Here is a 20697-nt window from a genome sequence, read left to right as displayed (position 1 = left end):
CCCAAAGTGCTGGGATTACAGGCTTGAGCCACCGTGCCTGGCCCCTCCATTTTCTTTAGTGAGGTTATTCCATACATTCATTACATAGTTATATTGTGGGCTTTCCTCCCTGGAAAGCCTTTACCTCCTAAATAAGGTTTTTAATTTGCATAACTTAGGTACACTCTGTGTTAAAAAGTTCTTCAGGATTTGGAAAACATGATTAGGTATCCACCATTACAGTATCAGAGTAATTTCACTGCCCAGAAGAAATCTTGGTAGTTAACTGATTCCACCTTTTTCTCTTCTAAGCCCCTTGTTACCACCAAACTCTTTATTATTGCCTATACTTTTGCCTTTTCTATAAAGTCATATAAATGAAATTACACAGTATTTTCACACCACGAAATTAGCCTTTTCCGACTTACATTTTTTCACTTAGCAATACTTTTTTTAGAATTTGAAGTATAATCCCGTGGCTGTTTGGATTTGACTTAACCTAATTTTTACAGGATAGGTGAGACCCAAAATTGGGGCTTTGCTTGGAGGGTTATTGGCTTTGCCAAGTAAAGAATTTAAGGGTGACCAGTGGTGTTAGCAATCTTTTATTTTATAGTACGTCTCCTTGCAGAGCAGGGCTAACTCTGAAGCAGTCTATCCAAGTTGGCAATCTATGGGCTCTTGACAACTGTATTTACAGTAACATAAATCTGCTTTCAGTTACATGAAAATTGAGGGTTGGGTCAATACAAATTGAGAGGTAGGTTATTTAGAACTTTCTAGGAAATGAGCAGTAACTTGTGGGTCATTGCCATTGAAATGGCTGGTAACTTGCAGGTTGTTGCTGTGGAATGTGTAAACAGTCGTGGTGCTGATGGAGTGTCTTATGCTAATGAGGATGGCCAGGATCGCTTTTGTCTATCTGCGGGTTCCTGTTGATTTCTTTACTTTATCTGTGTAGAACATGCAGAGGACTACGTGCTCGCAAATGAGATGTTCCCGGTAACTCCTGCTCTTGCAAACGAAGCAGGGCATTTCCGGTAACTCCTGCTCTTGCAAACGAAGCAGGGCGTTCCTTCCCTGCAAACAGGGAGGACAAAGGAGCCAGCTGCTAACAGCAGAACCTGTGGGCTTGTTTATGTGTAAACATCTTGAAAATCCAGAAAGTCAGGGAAAGGTCAGAGAAACAACAGTGTGTCTTGTGACTTGGCAACATTCCACAAACGACTGTATAAAATAAAGCAGAGCACGCCATTCGAGGCGGCCGCCATGTTTGTCTTGTCTTGTGTTGTCTTGTGTGTTCATTCCTTTGTTTAGGAAACACGTGGACCCCAACAGAAACAGATCTTGTTTTGGTCAGTGGGATAGCTAACAGAAAACAAGTGATACCATTCTCCCACCTCAGAATGGCAAAAGGCATTGAGTGTCTTTTCATGTGATTTTTGGATATGACTGTAGATTTTTTGGAAAATGGCTAAGCGAATAATTTTCCATTTTTGATTGGGATATTTGCCTTTTTATTTTCAACTTGTAAGATATTGTCATATGTTCTGAATAATAAACCATTATTACCTGTAAAATTTACATATATTTTCTCTCATTCCTTGGGTTTCTAATTTTGATGGTGTTCTTTGAATCCCAAAATGTTTTAATTGTAATGAAGTTCAGTACATCTATTATTTATTCTTTTCCTGTGTTTTCAGTGTCATATCTTAGAAAACATTGTTTAACCTAAGATTGCAAAGATGTTTTTCTGTGTTTTGTGTATGGTTTGGGCCTATTTAGCTATTATATTTAGATGTATGATTGTTTTGAGTCAATTATGTTTGTGGTGTGAGGCAGGAGTCCAACTTGCCTATGGATATCTACATTTTCCAGAAACATTTGATAAAAAAAACTCTATACCTAATTTATTTGGCCATTTGTTATTCCATCATTAATGTAAGGATTTATTTTTGAGCATTATATTCTATTCTGTTGATCAATATGTAAATCCTTATACTAGTACCATAAATCTTGATTCTTATTCTTTTGTATTAATAGTAAATTTTTCTTTCTTTCTTTTTGAGACAGAGTCTTGCTCTGTCTCCCAGACTGGAGGGCAGTGGTGCAATCTTGGCTCACTGCAACCTCCACCTCCTGTGTTCAAGCAATTCTTGTGCAAGCATTTCTCGTGCGTGAGCCTCCCAAGTACATGGAATTACAAGTATGAGCCACCGTGACCAATTTTTGGATTTTTAGTACAGACAGGGTTTCATCATGTTAGCCAGGCTGGTCTCAAACTCCTGACCTCAAGTGCTCTGCCCACCTCAGCCTCCAAAAGTGCTCAGATTACAGACGTGGGTCACTGTGCCGGCCTGTATTAATAGTAAGTTTTGAAATCAGCAAGTGGATGTCTACAATGCCAACCTTTTTCCTCTTACTCAAGATTATTTAGGCCACTCTGGATCTATTGCATTGCATATGAACTTTAGAATAACCTTGTTAATCTTGAGGAAGGAAATATCACCTGGGATTTTGGTAGAGGTTGCATTAAATCTATAGATCTATTTGGAAAATATTGCCATCCTAACAGTACTAACCCTTCTAAGCAATGAACATTAAAATATTTTCTATTTAAGTTTGTTCAATATGTTTTCTGTAGTTTTTGTGTACATATCTTACACTTAATTTGATAAACATGCCTATGTTCGATGCCATCTTAAGTGGAACGGTTTTCTGAGTTTTGTTTTTAGATTGTTAATCACTAATGTATAGAAATTCAAATGATTTTATATGTTGACCCTATATACTGCAAGTTTGCTACTCATGTTTAAGTTTTAAATATATTTCATTAGAGTCCTTTGGATTTTTTTATATATAAGATTATGTCATTTGCAAACAGAGTTTGACTTCCCTTATCTGCCTTATTTGCTGCATGTTTTTATCATAGTGAGTTCAGGAATTCTCAGGTGTTTCTGCATGTTTTGAGATACTTATATGGTTTTGTTTTTTATTATATTAATATAGTGCATGGCATTAATTGTCCTTGAACATTGTACCAAATGTTGCTGTCCTGAGGTAAATACCCTTGACATATTTTATAATACTTTTTACATGTTGTTGATTTGTTTTGCTAGGATTTCTTTGATGATTTTTGGGTCTATATTCATAAGGTGTGTTATTCTTAATTTTCATTTTTTGCAATCTGTTTGTCTAGTTGTGGTATCAGGGTAAACTAACTCATAGTATAAATGAAATGCAATGCCTTCTCCACTTTGTTGTTGTTGTTTTTAAGAATTTATTATAAATTAATTGTTTAAGTGATTCCAATAACTCACTAATGAATTATCTTGACTGGGGCAAGGAAGTGAATCCTAAGAAGAATCATGTCAGCTTGGAAGGAGACCTTTCCCCAGCTGAGCCTCAGCCTGGGCCATCATCTACATCTGGACTGAAGACCCAGAGAAACTGTAAGTAATATGTGTGTGGTTTTTGAGCCACTTAGGTATGTAATAATTTGTTACACACAAAGTAGTAAGTAATATAACTGACAGTAATTTTAAGGTGGCATTCTGGATTAGGTCCTGGAATAGATACGTGTATCATTATTAGAAATCATGGTAAAATAGGAAGAAAGTTCGTAGATCAGCTAATAGTTTTGAAAAACAGGTAAATTCTTAGTTTTCATTAAAACTGTATTATGGTTATAGTAGATAATAACATTGTAGTTAGCTGAAGGTTATATACACCTCTCTGTACTACCAGTGTGTTTTTTGTTAATGTGCAGTTACTTCAAAGTAAATGTTTTTTAAAATTATTAATTTGTTTTATGGAAAGAAAACAAAGACATAAGCCAAAAATTTGGCCTCCAGAGACAGTAGGGAGAGAATAGCAAACTAGGTTTTCATATCTAGTCACCTTTCTCAACCCAGGTGCACCTGCTTCAGGAAGGCACCATCAAGCTCCAGGGACTGTCATCCTCTTTCTCTGTTCCCATTACGCAGTCACCAGTTTGAATGTCAGCAACCCCTTTTTCAAAGAAAGTTGCCTTTCCTTCACATATCCCAGAAAGCCCCATCTGTGGGCGTCATTTAGCAGTGTATATGCAGTCTCCCACTGAAGCCTTTTTGGGAGATACAACTTTCAGATACTAGAAGCCAAGAATAAGTAATTTCAGTGACAGGGAACATAAATCATATTTCTGCATTCAGGATAATGTTTTCTTGGTACAGGGATTTCTTCTACAAGTAACCAAAAGACAACTGTACCTTTAAACGTTTCAGAAAACCTGTACTAATATTTGGTTTTTTTCTTTTTAACTCTACAGACTCCCATCAGGAATTGTTTGGGACCATGCGTTCTGTGGACACTCACATCCGGGAATTATAATGCCAGTTGGCATTCCTAAAGCTTCCACGCTAGCAGGTAAGCAGAGTATAAAAAATATTTCTAATGAGGTGATTTAGGCCAGTCCCTACTTACAGAAACCTGGATATAAATTTTTACACATCAGGGTTTTCTCAGGTGAATGTTAGCGAGTGATACACATGCATTGTATGTAAGTCAAGGAAGCACAGTAGGAACAAAAACAAAAGAACAAGCAGCATAGGATATACCCCCAACCCTCCATGCCGTGATCTTAGAGATGGGCGCAGGCTGAGTGATGACTCAGTATATACTAGCAACATGCCTTTTTTTTTTTTTTTTTTAAGACAGTCTCGCTCTGTTGCCCAGGCTGGAGTGCGGCAGCGTGATCTCAGCTCAGCTCACTGCAAGCTCCACCTTCCTGGTTCATGCCATTCTCCTGCTTCAGCCTCCCAAGTAGCTGGGACTACAGGTGCTCGCCACCACGCCTGGCTAATTTTTGGTATTTTTAATAGAGATGGAGTTTCACCATGTTAGTCAGCATGGTCTTGATCTCCTGATCATGTGATCCATCCGCCTCGGCCTCCCAAAGTGCTGGGATTACAGGTGTGAGCCACCACACCCGCCCCCTTGCTTTATTTTTTTGTGAGACAGGGTCTCATTCTGTCGGTCGCCCCAGCTGGGGTGCAGTGGCATGATCCTAGTTCAATGCAGCCTTGAGCTCCTGGGCTCAAGTGATTCTTCCACCTCATCCTGTTGAGTGTCTGGGGCTACAGGCATGTGCCACTGTGCCAGGCTAATTTATTTTTATTTTTACTTTTGTATAGGCGTAGTCTCCCTATGTCGCCCAGCCTTTTGTTGAGGTCCTGGCCTCTAGTAATCCTCTCACTTTGGCCTCTCAAAGTGCTGGAATTACAGGTTTGGGCCACCATGCCCAGCTGCATTATCATGGTTAATATTATTTAATCACCTGCATGAGGCAGTTTAGCTCAGGTTTTTCCACTACAAAATTAGTATTTGTTCCCATTTTCATGATGTATTTTTGGAAAAAAGTCACTATGAACAGCTCATATGTAGGAAGTAGGGAATTAGGCTCCGTCTCCTTATGAGCAGAAGTTCCATAAATAACATTGGTATTTCTTTTTTTTTTTTTGAGACGGAGTCTCGCTCTGTCACCCAGGCTGGAGTGCAGTGGCCGGATCTCAGCTCACTGCAAGCTCCGCCTCCCGGGTTCACGCCATTCTCCTGCCTCAGCCTCCCGAGTAGCTGGGACTACAGGCGCCTGCCACCTCGCCCGGCTAAGTTTTTGTATTTTTAGTAGAGACGGGGTTTCACTGTGTTAGCCAGGATGGTCTCGATCTCCTGACCTCGTGATCCGCCCGTCTCGGCCTCCCAAAGTGCTGGGATTACAGGCTTGAGCCACCTCGCCCGGCCTACATTGGTATTTCTTTAAACGTTTTTATACATTCTTTTGGGTGTTCTGGATGAAATGCATTTTCCTGTATATTTTAGAATCTTCAGTCCAGTTATCACAAAAAAATGAAAAACATGAAAGCAAGAATTTTTGTTAGGGATTGTATTGAATCTGCAGATAGATTTGGAAAGTATAAGCATCTTGGTAAGTACCTAATAGCGTTCTCATCAGTGAAAATCTAGTTTTTTTTTTTTTCATTTATTCAGGATTTCTTTAATACTTCAATATCATTTGTAATTTTCAGTGTATATGTGTGTGTGTGTGTATGTGTGTATGTGTATATGTATATATAAAATGTCTTGTAGTTTTTTTGTTTTTTTTTTTTTTTGAGACGGAGTCTCGCTCTGTTGCCCAGGCTGGAGTGCAGTGGCCAGATCTCAGCTCACTGCAAGCTCTGCCTCCTGGGTTTACACCATTCTCCTGCCTCAGCCTCCCGAGTAGCCGGGACTACATTAGCTGGGACTACAAGCGCCCGCCACCTCACCTGGCTAGTTTTTTATATTTTTTAGTAGAGACGGGATTTCACCGTGTTAGCCAGGATGGTCTTGATCTCCTGACCTCATGATCCGCCCGTCTCGGCCTCCCAAAGTGCTGGGATTACAGGGTTGAGCCACCGCCCGGCCTTTTTTTTTTTTTTTTTTTTTTTGAGACAAGAGTCTTGCACTGTTGCCCAGGCTAGAGTGCAATGGTGTGATCTCAGCTCACTGCAACTTCCACCTCCCGGATTCTCCTGCCTCAGCCTCCTGAGTAGCTGGGATTACAGGTGCCGACCACCACGCCTGGCTAATTTTTTGTATTTTTTAGTAGAAACGGGGTTTCACTATTTTGGCCAGACTGGTGTTGAACTCCTGATCTCATGATCTGCCCGCCTCACACTTATGTTAAATTTGTTGCCAAATATATTTTCTTTTTGCTGGCATGTTAAATGATTTTTTTTGTTTGTTTCTTTATTTGATTAGTTTGTATTTTTGTATTAGTTTGTTTCCCCACTGCTGTAAAGATACTATTATGAGACTGGGTTATTTATTTAAATATTTATTTATTTATTTATTTATTTTTGAGACGGAGTCTCACTGTCTGCCAGGCTGGAGTGCAGTGGCGCGATCTCGGCTCACTGCAAGCTCCGCCTCCCAGGTTCACGCCATTCTCCTGCCTCAGCCTCCCGAGTAGCTGGGACCACAGGCGCCCGTCACTGCACCTGGCTAATTTTTTGTATTTTTAGCAGAGACAGGGTTTCACCGTGTTAGCCAGGATGGTCTCGATCTCTTGACCTTGTGATCCACCCACCTCGGCCTCCCAGAGTGCTGGGATTACAGACGTGAGCCACCGCTCCCGGCCGAGACTGGGTAATTTATAAAGAAAAAAGGTTTGATTGACTCACAGTTCCACATGGCTAGGGAGGTCTTAGGAAACTTACAGTCACGGCGGAAGGGGAAGGGGAAGCAGACACCTTCTTCACAAGGTCAGGAGAGAGTGAAGAGGAAACTGCCAAACACTTTGAACATCATCAGCTTCTTTGAGAACTCACTCACTATCCTGAGAACAGCATGGGGGAAACAATCCACATGATCCAGTCACCTCCCACTAAGCTCCTCCCCCAATATGAGGGGATTCCAGTTCCAGGTGAGATTTAGGTGGGGACACCTAATTGATTGGTCAAACCATATCAATTGTATAAGAGTGCAATTTTTTTACATGAATCTTGTATTCTACAGGATTACTGAACTTTTTTTTAATGGTTCCTATCTTATTTTAGTGGATTCGTTAGGATTTTCTATACATTAGATTATGTTACTGGCAAATAGAGATACTTTGATTTCTTCCTTCTCAATCTGGAAGTCTTAAATTTATTTGTCTAGGCTAGTTTTATCAATTAAGTCTTCAAGCATAATGTTTAGTTAGTGGGAGTAGATAACCTTTTTGTGTTTATAATTTTGGCGAAATTACTGAGACTTTCTTGATACCATGTGTTATATGAGTTTTTTTTCATGGATGCCATTTTTATGTAAAGAACGTTTCATTCTATGCAAAATTTGTTCAGTGTTTTTACTGTGAGTGGATTTTGGATTTGTCAAGTGCTTATTCGGCATCCTTAGGGGTGATAATGAGGCTTTTGTCTTGTGTTATATTGATACAATGTATTACAATAATTCTTTTTGTATCTTTTACTAAATTTGCAATCTTGAGTAAATAAATACTCATTGTGTAATGTATAGCCCGTTTCATAATCCTGATTTGTGTTGAAATTATTTTCTTGAGGATTATTGCCTGGGTATCCATAAAGTGTATTGATTTATATTTTTCCTTTTTTGGACTTTGTCTAGTTGTGGTATCAGAGAAAACTGTCTCATAAAATGCATTGCTTACTGATTTCTTCTCTATGGTTTTTTTTTTTTTTTTGGAGAACAGTTAGTGAAAAATTGCTATTGCTATTTTAAAGGTTTGGAGTAATTCACCAGTGAAGTCTTCTTAACCTGGGCAATCATATGAACTTGGAAGATGATCCGTCCCCATCTCATCTTTCAGTTGAAACCTCAGCCTTGGCCATCACCTACATCTGGATTTCTGACTCAGAGAAACTGTGAGTAGTGTGTGCGTGCTTTTGAGCCACTAAGCTACATGGTAATTGGCTATGCTGCAGTACACAATAATACACTTCATGGTAAATGTAATGTTATCCTGAATTAGATCAAAATACAGAAAAATGGCATTAGGTGAAAACCAGGTAAAATATGAAGACAGTCAGTACTTTAGTTAAAAATTCTATGTACCTTTATCAGTTTTTGAGTTTTCACAGATACTCTATGTTTATGTATGATGATAATATTACAGAAAGTTGAAGGGTATATGAAACTTTATGTAAGATCTTAGCAATTTTCTGTAAATCTAAACTTTTAAAATAAATAGAAGTGTAGACATGGCTCATATATTTGAGATCAGGACTTGCTGTTAACTTAATTCAGCCTTTGTGGAACCTAAAACACATGGTACAAATGCAGTAACCTTATAAAACATAAATGATATGAGTGATATGAGTTTCTATTTTATTCACTCCGTTGTTTTTTGTTTTTTTGGGAGACGGAGTCTCACCCTGTCTATCCTGTCTACGCTGTCTCACAGGACGGAGTACAGTGGCGGGATCTCTACTCACTGCAACCTCCGCCTCCTGGGTTTGAGTGATTCTCCTGCCTCAGCCTCCCGGGGAGTTGGGACTACAGGCGTGGGCCACCATGCTCGGCTAATTTTTTGTGTTTTTATTTTTAGTTGAGACGGGTTTTCACCATGTTGGCCAGGCTGGCCTCTAACTCCTGACCTTGTGATCTGCCCACCTCGGCCTCCCAATGTGTTGGGACTACAGGCGTGAGACACCGTGCCCGGCCTATTCACTCTATTCTTCAGGGAAGATGAAAGTCCATTTTTTTCCCAAAGTATCCAAAAGTACAGTTGAGCTATGTAACAAGTAGACAACATAGAAGATTGTATGGAAACCAGAGTGCATCTACATGTACAGTAACTAATCTTAAAATTATTTGCATGATCGTCATCCGTGTGATTAAAATGACCATGGGAAAGAAGAAAAGGATAAAAATGCAACTTTCTTGATTTAAAAAATGTAACTGGGTGGGTGTGGTGCTGTGGGCATGTAGTTGCAGCTGCTTGGGAGGTTGGGCTGGGTGATCACTTGACATGAGGAATTTGAGGCTGTAGTGTGCCGTGCTTGTGCCTGTGAGTAGCCATTACACTGCAACCTGGGCAGCATAGCGAGACCCAGTTTCTAAAATAAATAAATAAATAATAAATAAATGAATACTTGGATTTAGAGTGCAAGTTACAGAGATCATTGCTTATAGTTAGGGCTGCAATTCTCTAGTACAGATTTTTCTATTTCTTTAGAGAGCTGCCACTCCAGCACAGGCTTTCAAGTAATGCTTTGCCATTTTTATTTTCCTCTCAAGGGATTTCTGGAATTACAGTTTGTAAAATTATCTCCTGGCATGTGTTTCATTTTGATTTCTGCTTGCTGTTGAGGTCTGTCTGGGTAGTGGCTATAACCTATAGCCTTGCCCAATAGAACTCGGGGTTTGGTACTGAGTGTACTTTTCATGGGATGTTTATTCAACCTGGTTGATGGCCGACAGCCTAATTATCCAACTTGAATTGAGGTATTTCTCTCACAGAGTGTACTTGTTTTTACTGGAAGACATCCTTGTAGCTCTTGTCTGACCCGTGTCTTATTTCTAACAAGTCACTCTCTAGGAGAGTGCTGTGTGGGAAAAAGAGTGAGGTCCCCATGTGTTTGTAAAGTGAAACACAGAGGAGGCAACTCAACAAAAGGTGGATAATGGCCCTAGTAATGTATTATTACTAACCAGTCAAAGAGAGGAGGGCAGCATTCCTTGAATCACCAATAGGAAGGGAAGAGCTCTCCGGGACACACACTTAGAAACAGCATGGGTGGTGGGGGAGCAACTACAGAATACAGGGTAATGGGCCATTAGGCTGAAGCCTTTATGGGTGTATCTGTCAGATTTTTTCTAGAGAGACAGAACAAATAGATGGTAGGTAGGTAGGTAGGTAGGTAGGTTAGATACTTCGATAGATCAATACATAAATAGATAGATAGTTGATAGCAAGATAATAGTTAGAATAGAGGCATTTTTGTTTGGGGATTTGCTCATGTGATTATATATAGAGGCTGAGAATTCCCAGGACAGCCTTCTGTAAGTTTAAGACCCTAGGATGTTACAGCCTGACTGTAAGCCTGAGATCTTCAGAACCTGGAGAACCCTTACTGTAATTCTCAGTTTAGGACCAAAGGCCTGAGAATCCACAGGTTTCCCTCTTAAAAGTCCTGGAGTTTCCAGGTCAGAGAATTCAGAGTTCTATCAAGGACAGGAAAAGAAGTGTGCCTGCCGAAGTGGGTGGGCGGGGGTTGGGGGAGAGAACTGTTTTTCTACCTTTACTTTTGGTTGTATTAGGTCCTCAAGGAGATTGTATGGTGCCTGCTTCCATTGTGGGTGTATTTTCCTCACCAAATTCCTTCACTCACACAACAGTCTCCTCTGGAAATACCCTGGCAGACACTTCCAGAAGTAATGCTTTACCAGTTCTCTAGGTATTCTTTAATCCACATTAAATAACCATGAAAATCCCATCACCTTTCTACCTAGCACCCATGTGTATCATCTTAAGCCATACTAATCTGCAAATACAGACGGTAATAAGGCAACATGATGCAATTATTCTGTATACAACCAAAACATACTAATCTTTTTTTAGAGTAGTAAAGGTTTGTGGGTGATGTTTACTATTCTTTTGATATCCCATAATTTCAATATAAATATGTTGAATTACTAATACTTAACTGCTAGTATCAGATCAATGCATTATTGGGTTATGTGTTAAAAGAAGAGAAGGATGACAACAAAGTTACTTGCCTAATATATGTATATAAACATGCAAAAGTATTCTTAACAAAGTAGATAGGACATACTAGTGACAGTTTTAATGCTTGTTTCTGTAACTGTTCACCTGGTCCTAACTGATATTTATAACTTCCTTCCACTGCTCCCCACTCTGTATTCTCTTTGTGTTCAGCAGGCTCCTCAGCTGGTCCGAGGTCTTTACCTGGCAGGGTGATGCAAACCTTCATTCCTGAAAGATCTGGACCATTTGTACTGTTGCCGGGAATGACTGTAGTTTTCCATTGAACTTAATAACAGGGTATAGTAATACTAAGAGACTTGGTTTTAGTCCATTTTCTGTTACTTACAACAGAATACCTGGAACTGAGTAGTTGATAAAGAAGACACATACATTTCTTACAGTTACGGAGGCTGAAAAGTCCAAGGTTTAGGGGCCACATGTGGTGAGGTCCTGTTGCTTCTTGGGACTCTCCAGAGAGTCCTGAAGCCATGCAGGGTATCATATGGCAATGGTGTAGAGCTTGCTGCCATGGAAGATCAGGTCTCCCCTCTTACAAGCTATCGGTTCTTCTCTCATAATAACCCATTAATTTAAAACTCATTAATGTATTAATCCATGAATGGATTAACTTAATCACAGGGACAAACTCTTCATGATCCAGTCATCTTTTAAGGGCCTCACATCTCAATACTGCCACATTCGGAATGAAATTTAAACATGAGTTTGTGAGGAGAGCCCTCCACTTCTGGCTTTCTGAAAATCATGCCCTGTCACTTATAAAAAATGTATTCCGTTTCTGTAGTTCAAAGGCTTAAGTTGTTCCAGCACCAACAGAAAGTTCCAAAATCCAAAGTCTCATCTGTCAGCCTAAGAAATCAAAACAAGTTATCTTCATACAAAATTCAGTGATTTAGATTGTTAAGGCCCAATGGATTCATCTTGGCTGCTGCCCAGATAGAGCCACTTGACCAAGACAGGGGAATTGCTGTACAGACAAAGTTTAATACATGTAGAGCTGGCTAAAGGAGAGACTGGAGTTTTCTTATTACTCAAAACAGCCTCCCCAAATATTAAGATAACTGGGGTTTTTATAGATAGTTTGGCATGCAAGGGGCTAGGGAAAGGGGAATGGTGATTGGTGGGTGTCAGGGATAAAATCTTAGGAAGTCAGAGTCATCTTCTTGCTCTGACTCAGTTCCTGGATGGGGGCCACATGTCCACATGAGCCATTTACTGGTTTGGGTGGCACCTGCTGATCCATCAGAGTGCAAGGTCGGAAAAATACGTCAAACACAAATCTAGGTTTTACAATAGTAACGCTCTATACGGGAGCAATTGGGGACGTTAGTAATATTGTGGCCTCGGGATGTGTGACTCCTGAGCCACACTTTATAACCCCGTGGTTAATTTGTTAGTTTTACAAAGACAATATGGTCCCCAAGCAATGAGCGGTTTTGTTTCCGGAAAGAGCTGTTATTATATTTGTTTCAAAGTTAAGCTATAAAAATAAATTCCTCCCAAAGTTAGTTCGACTTTTGCCCAGGATTGAACAAGGACAACTTGGAGGTTAAAGGCAAGACGAAGTCACTTAGGTCATATCTCTCTTACTGTCACAATTTTGTCAGTGTTGCAGTTTTTACAAAGGTGATTTCAATTCTCTTTTTGGGGTTTTACTGCACATTATTCTTAAGGTGTCAGACAGGCAGTTGGGAAAAGGCTGAAGACTACTCTAACTTCTTCCTACCAACAGGGCTTGTACTTGGGATACGGTTTGGCCCCAGAGTAAATGGAATGAAACTGCTTTGCAGCTGTCTGCATGTATTCGCAGGTGCCTCGTTGGGGTTCGTCGGCTTGGATGACGAAGATGTTAGTACTGTCATCCACAATTTTAGTACAGCACTTCAGTGAACAGCAAACTGTAGGACAATGAGTCCTAATATAAGAAGAAGTCCTAGCTTCAGAAGTTCTTATATAATTTATCTAAATTCCTGAGGGATTCAGGGGAATAGCCCCAAGAACCAGTCAGACATGGGGTCAGTACTCAGGAGAGATTTGAGTCATAAGTTGTTAGAAAGACAAATTGGAATAAATAAGAAACAGCAAATTTATATATACCATTCCACATCTTTCTAGTTAATTTCCTAGTCCTGCAAATAGATTCACATTCAGTTAAATATTTATTTTTATTTTAGAAAGTAGAATTGCAGATGGACTAGGCCTGTATTTGTGATGAAGGCAGAAAAATTTTTGATGACAGGCATTTGAACAGAAATAGAAAAAAAACTACAAAGGTTAATGTTGGGCACAGTGTATTCACCTGATAAACTCAAGTATTTTTGAGGCAATGGCAATCTGACATGTTTTCTCACCTGTATCACAAGAGAGAAGCATCTGCATGCAGGGCTTCAGGAAAGAGGTACTAGCAATTTCATTGAGTCCAGGTTAGCAAAAATGGAAGAAAAATTAGAAAGTGTTAGTTTGGGGATATTTGGCTCTGAAAGAGTTGAGGATTCAGCCCAAAGTGCAGAAAATAGTAAAAAGCTCAAAAACAGTGGGCAAGACTAGAATCTTAACAGCAGGTGTGCTATAGTATTTTCCCGAAATACAATTTTTCTTGTTCTAGTTCTCATTTTTTTTAAAGACACATCATAGTAGGACATATTTATTTACAAAATAAGTTTTGGCATTATTATACTTAACCTTATTATTTGCATAAAGTGAAGCAGGAATAATTATTTGCCGTATTAGCTCTTTCTAAATTGGCTTTGCTAGAACTTTGTTCCATAAGGAATCTTAGATTAGACTTTTTTAAAAGCCTTGAGTCCACCCATGGATTTATCTGTGTCTACAAATATGTATATGGGTTGGGTGAATTCCTCTCTTCTTGACATCCCAAGATAACATGGGGATTCTAGACCTGTCAGAAAGTAACATTTTTCCCTACCTCTGATCAGGAACCCCGTACAAAGACTGCGCAGACGAGGTATGAGGCCAGTTTCCCCCAGGGTTTTCATCATCTCTATTAGTCAGTTTGGATTCCTTAAGGCAGTCTGTTTATATGTGAAAGTATGTCATTCCACTGGTAAAATAAGTACATTTTTGTAAAATAACCAGTGTATCCAGTTGTTTCCTGTTATAAAAGAAAACAGATTCTTAAATGTAAATAATGAATTATCCATAAGTTTAAAAAAGCTAAATAATTTTCAAATTCTGGAGAAATCAGGTAGAGAAAAAGAAATACGCCTCAAATTTTACTCACAGAAGTATACTCAATTGTTAAAAGCTCGAAACAAAACTCAATTGTTAAAAGCTCAGCTGACACTGAAAAACGACAAAAAGGCTCTCCAAACAAAAACGCTTCCTTGACACTGAAAAACAACAACAAAAGGATCAGCAACATTTCTTTTTTTTGACAGAGTCTCGGTCTGTCTCTAGGCTGGAGCGCGGTGGCACCATCTTGGCTCACTGCAATCTCTGTCTCCCGGGTTCAAGCAGTTCTGCCTTAGCCTCTCGAATAGCTGGGATTACAGGCATGCCCCACCACACCTAGCTTTTTTTTTTTTTTTTTTTTGGAGAGACGGGGTTTTACCATGTTGTCCAGGATGGTCTCGATCTCCTGACCTGGTGATCTGCCTGCCTCGGCCCCCAAAGTTCTGTGATTACAGGTGTGAGCCACCATGCCCAGCTGGATCAACAACATTTTAAGCAACAAATCATAAAAGGATGACTTCGGTCTCCTATTTGTTGAGTCCATGTAATTAACTCTTGTACTGCCTGACACTGGGCCAGTAGTCCTCATGAAAATATCAGCTATTGGCCGGGCGCGGTGGCTCAAGCCTGTAATCCCAGCACTTTGGGAGGCCGAGACGGGCGGATCACGAGGTCAGGAGATCGAGACCATCCTGGCTAGCACGGTGAAACACCGTCTCTACTAAAAAATACAAAAAACTAGCCGGGCGAGGTGGCGGGCGCCTGTAGTCCCAGCTACTTGGGAGGCTGAGGCAGGAGAATGGCGTGAACCTGGGAGGCGGAGCTTGCAGTGAGCTGAGATCCGGCCACTGCACTCCAGCCTGGGTGACAGAGCAAGACTCCGTCTCAAAAAAAAAAAAAAAAAAAAAAAAAAGAAAATATCAGCTATCTATGAAAGTGTTTTTTCTATTTCACCAACACAGTCTCTATCAGAAACCTGTATTCAAGAGAACCTTGCATAAAGCAAATCCCTTTTTGAAAAGGATCAAAGTAATACAACAATTATCTGTGGATGACAAACATTTCAGGACAGCCATTGATTTTTAGTTTTACTTTTACTTTTTTTTGAGACAGCATCTTGCTTAGTTACCCAGGCTGGAGTGCAATGATACAATCATGGCTTACTGCAGCCTCAACTTCCTGGAATCAAGCAGTCCTCACACTTTAGTCCTCAGAGTAGCTGGGACCACATGCAAGTGCCACCACACTCAACTAATTTTTGTTTTGTTTTGTTTTGTTTTTGAGACGGAGTTTTGCTCTTGTTGCCCAGGCTGGAGTGCATTGGTGCGATCTCGGCTCACCATATCCTCCACCTCCCGGGTTCAAGTAATTCTCCTGCCTCAATCTCCCAAGTAGCTGGGATTACAGGCATGCACCACCATGCCTAGCTAATTTTTTGTATTTTTAGTAGACTTGGGGTTTCTCCATGTTGACCAAGCTGGTCTCAAACTCCTGACCTCAGGTGATCCACCTGCTTCAGCACCCCAAAGTGCTGGGATTACAAGCGTGAACCACTGCGCCTGGCGACACCCAGCTAGTTTTTATACTTATTTGTAGAGACCAGGTCTTACTATTTTTCTGAGGCTGGTCTCAAACTCCTGGGCTCCGGGAATCCTCCATACTTGGCCTCCAGAGTGCTGGGTGTACAGGCATGAGCCACCACGCCTGATGAGATCAGCTGTCATTAAAGACACAGTCAACAAGAAAATCTGGTCATTTCTGTGGCACATAGTAATTTAACATAATCATAATTATTACAAATACAATGAAATGTACGAGAATTACAGGAATCATATAATTTTGGAATGCTTATATAAATATAATTCAAAGAGAATTAAACACCATTTTGTATTTGACAACAGTGTTTTCTGTGTGGTTAATATACCGAATAAGGCAAATATGTCTTTTGAACTTCAGGGGACCCAATACTTAAAAGGTTAATTAGGTAGAAAAAAAAAAGACTTAATTTATCATTTGATTTTTCAAAGTTTTTCAAAGATTGAAGGTTTAAAACACTTCATATCACAAAATGGAATCCCAGATAACCACACATCATTTATTTAGAAAATGATAACTCAATTTCAAAAAGGCAAAAATCTCTACTCACTGATAGAAAGGGGAGACTCCTCTCTCCAAACAAGACCCAATAAAGAGAGCATGAGACTGACCACATCTGTCTCTTCTCTCTCGCTGTTTTTCAATTTAAAAGGCAAACAAAAATATTTTATTACTATCCTTCAATATTATACAAAAGTCTTGTTCAAAAATAAAAAAACAAATTTTACCTTTGCGTTAGTGTAGCGGGAAAGTCAGAGAACCAGAGAGACCAAAGGGGTTCAGGAGGGTTTATTTAAGGTGTACACGGGCTCAGTGGACTTGCATCCAGAAAGTCTGAGCATCAAACAGAGAAAGCACGTGCCTTTTATGCGTTTTGGGGCGGGAAAAATGTGAAGCGGGAGGCAGGTTTACAGAAGTGAGAACAAAAGCAGTTAATCATCTTGTGACATGTCTTAACATCTTGAGAAGAAACATGTTTTGCAGCTTGTGCTTATCTCGTGGCCTTGCAGCTGTACAGCGAGAAAAACAGGAACTTACAAAATATGCAGAGGGTAGATACAGTTAGTGTTTCACAGAAGGGCAATTAATATTCTTTCTTAACTCCATTTTCAGGATGAGAGGTTACCTATAGACCTCTTAGCCCAGGCTTAGACAGCATTCTATGGAAGAAACTGCTATTACGTCATTACTATTTCATTTTTACGATTTCTACTATTATTCTCTCTGCTTCATTAGTGTACTATTAATGTTAAACCCGATTTTTATATAAAACCTTATAAACACATCTATCCAATCTGAATCAGTTTGATTATACAGTAAGAGTTTCATAAATATTTTACGAAGTTTTACAATTGTATACTAAAGAGCAAATTAATGCTCCATGAAAACTCCATTTATCACACACAGGGCTGCAGTCTCTGGGCCTATATCAGTGTCCATTTTATTTTAATGTTTATTCTGTAGAAAAACTAAGTAATCCCCTTCAAATTTTGGCAGCTTGTTCATACACAGAACTTTCTTTACAAGTTCAGTCTTGTATAAACCTTTTATAAGTTGCTTAAACCTTCAGTTCTGTCCTTTTTTTTTTTTAACTTGAGGCAGTTTTTTAAAATCCTCTAAATTAGACAAAATTATTTTAACATTTTTGTGTCTTTGTGTAATTTTTTACCAAGACACATTTAATAATTTTATATACATTTCATGTAAATATTTTTTCAGTAGTCTCATTTATATTACCATGTAGAGTCTTAACAACTTTTATTTTTTGTGAATGCAGTGTTAATTTTGTACCAGGTGCAGAGCCCAGGACACAGGATAGAACTGTAGATAATATCTGACCCTTTCCAGCATAGTTACAGGGCTTAGCTAACTCAACATGTCCCCCCCAGTCCTTACCCAGAAGCTAATGCTTCTAATGCAGGCAGGTTAGGCAGTTATAAAAAGTCTTAGAAGCAGTTTGTAACCTTAAATCATTTGGCAAAGACAATATCTGACCTGCCTAAGTTAGATAGAATATTTAAATACTGAAGACATTTTTATTTTACCGATAATCTATAAAACTGTCTTTATTATTCAAAGATTATTAGAGTCATGTGAACAGGCAAAGTAGTTAATTTTTTCTAATAAAATATTCAAGTGCATTAGATAGACATGCCAATTCGCTAGAGCTCTTTTAAATATTTTGTTAGTGAAATATTGTACTTATGAAGCGTATCTATAAACAGACAGAGAAGCTGTGACTTTATTATGTGTTCTTTCAGACTGGCCGCCTGACGCGAATGAAAAAATTCCAACCCTCCATATGTGGGAGGAAAAGGGACAGTACTCTCACATGGTTACAAAGTCAAGTTCTCAAGGACAAAAAACAAGAGAAGAGGAAAATGTCACTTTTTTTTTCAGGAACCTGCAGCAAAGTTTGTAACTTACGAGTCTGCAGGGCCAGCTCAAACATCAAGCTTTTATGGGTCTTAGGCCTACATTCTATTCTACGGTACTCCTCTCTATGACAGATTGACGACAGAAAGGTTTCAAAAAGCTTAGTCACACAGATCTTTTTTTTCCTTCTAATGCAGACTAGCAGAGGAGACAAAACAGTGACTTTGACAATTCATTCAACTGCTTTTGCAGAGAGAGCTTGGCTGGTAAGGAATTTTTACTTTTTTGCCAGCTTGCCAGTTTTCCAAGTTCCCTTTGTCTGCAGCTTCCAGGAGAATGGAGCAACTTTTGATGACCCTGTTTTCTGTACCATATCTGTGGGGGCCAAGCGGTGTTACAAAATTTTGCAAGGTGTCACCCAATGGGCTGCTATGGGAACCAAATAAACACTTCTCATTTTGGCCAGAACAAAATGCATGTGACGAAATACAGATACTAGTCACCCCACTCACCACCAAAGTATTCATTTGACAAAACTTTAACTTATTGCCATTGGCCCCTGTCATCTTTGATCCATTCAAGACAGGGAGAGATGACCTCTGAAAAGTAGTTTCAGTGGGTGCTCCCCAGGTAACATGGAAGGGTGAATGGTCACCCTCAGTTAGATCTGTTCAGCTCCTGCTAACAGTTCTTTAAGGCTCACTGTGAAGACAAATGATCAGACGAACTAGGAAAGCCTGCAGTAATTCCATCAGCCATTTCTTCAGAGGTCTCCTCCATACATGCAAACTCACTCGATGAAATATAGAAGGCCTTTCAAACCGAAATTTCGAATCAAATTCAAACCAGAAGAGTATTCCTCCAAACGTGTCCCCTATTCCCTTCCAGCTGGAGATAAATCTCCTCAAACCAAGACTCTTACTACAATTCAGGGACAGACAGACCCCATGATGGGTCTACAGTACCTCTGAGGCCAACAGAGCGTCTTCCTACAGTCTTGGGAGAGCTGGACAGTTCCCATGATACAGCTGCAGTGCACTCTCCAGATCAGGAGAAGCGTAACACTCACCAAACCAGGGTAACATTTGTCATCCCGGAATTGCTTCTCTATTCCAATTAGATCCATGCACTGTGGATAAGTAGCACCCTGCTGGTAGATACAGTGCCAGAGACAGCCTTTATTTGAAGAGAACTAGGCAGAGAATTGGGCTGTTCTCTGGATCTGCCACTCGTGAGATGATGTTACACACAAGGGGTACACCCCTACGAGTGCCTAAGTTTGCCATGGCCTGATGGGTTCATCTTGGCTGATGCTGAGATGGAGCCAATTTATCAAGAGAGGGGGAATTGCTATAAAGAGTTTAATACTTGTAGAGCCAGGTAAGCAAAAGACAAGAATTATATTATTACTCAAACAAGCTCCCCACAAAATCTGGGGTTAGGATTTTTTTTTATAAATAATTTGGCGTGTGGGAGGCTGGAGATTGGGGAATTTTGATTATTTGGGTCAGAGATGAAATTATAGAACTCAGAAGCTGTCCTCTTGCATTGACTCAGTTCCTGGGTGGGGGCCACAAGTCCAGATGAGCCGGGTTACTGTTGGGGAAGCACCAGCTTCCCCAATACAGGGTCTGAAAAATCCCTCAAAAACCAATCTTAGGTTTTACTGTATTAATAGGTTATCTATAGGAGCAGCTGGGGAGGTTAATAATCTTATGGCCTTTGGCTTTATGACTCCTGAGTCATACTTTCTAATCTTGTGGTTATTTTGTTGTGTTTGCAGGGGTGGTCTAGTCCCCAAACAATGAGGGGATTTATTTCAGGGAGCTTCTCTTACCATCTTTGTTTCAGAGTTAAGTTAGAAACTAAATTCCTCCCCAAGTTACTATGGCCTTTGCCCGGGAATGAACAAGGTCACCTTAGAGGTTAAAGGCAAGATGGAGTCACTTAGGTCATCTCTCTTTCACTGTCGTAATTTTCTCACTGTTAGCATTTTTGCAAAGGCAGTTTCGGGATAAGCATAATGTACATATTCCCTTTCTAAAAGAGAGAAATGGGCAAAAAGAAAGCAACAGTCCTAAAGCAAATTTGAAATCCAGCAGGGCAACGATTACATCTTAAAGCTGGGGAATATTTTTTTGACTCTGTCTTTGACTCCTGAACACACTGGGGTAAAGGTTGGACTCACAGGACCTCAGGTACTATCACTGCTATGGCTTTGCTTGGTACATTCTCCGTGGGTGCTTGTACAGGTTGCAGTCAGGTATATGAAGTTTTCCTGGGCAGAC

General features: G+C 39.8%; 1 long non-coding RNA gene across 3 annotated transcripts; it reads left to right on the top strand.

Annotated features, from left to right (window-relative positions):
* The first annotated feature begins 1217 nt into the window (after nt 1-1217).
* LOC102127027 (uncharacterized) lies at nt 1218-13690 on the top strand. 3 transcript variants are annotated; one of them, XR_010587984.2, is made up of 4 exons: nt 1218-3431; nt 4289-4386; nt 8241-8381; nt 9065-13690. It is a non-coding gene; the product is annotated as an uncharacterized lncRNA (long non-coding RNA). The 3 variants fall into 3 exon arrangements; XR_010587983.2 differs by lacking the exon at nt 9065-13690 and having other exon boundaries at nt 1218-2347; nt 3326-3431; nt 8241-8898; XR_010587982.2 differs by lacking the exon at nt 9065-13690 and having other exon boundaries at nt 8241-8898.
* The last annotated feature ends 7007 nt before the right edge of the window (nt 13691-20697 follow it).

This window comes from Macaca fascicularis, chromosome 7 (genome assembly GCF_037993035.2).
Source record: "Macaca fascicularis isolate 582-1 chromosome 7, T2T-MFA8v1.1".
Taxonomy (NCBI): Eukaryota; Metazoa; Chordata; class Mammalia; order Primates; family Cercopithecidae; genus Macaca; species Macaca fascicularis.
This window is presented reverse-complemented; position numbering and strand designations above follow the sequence as displayed.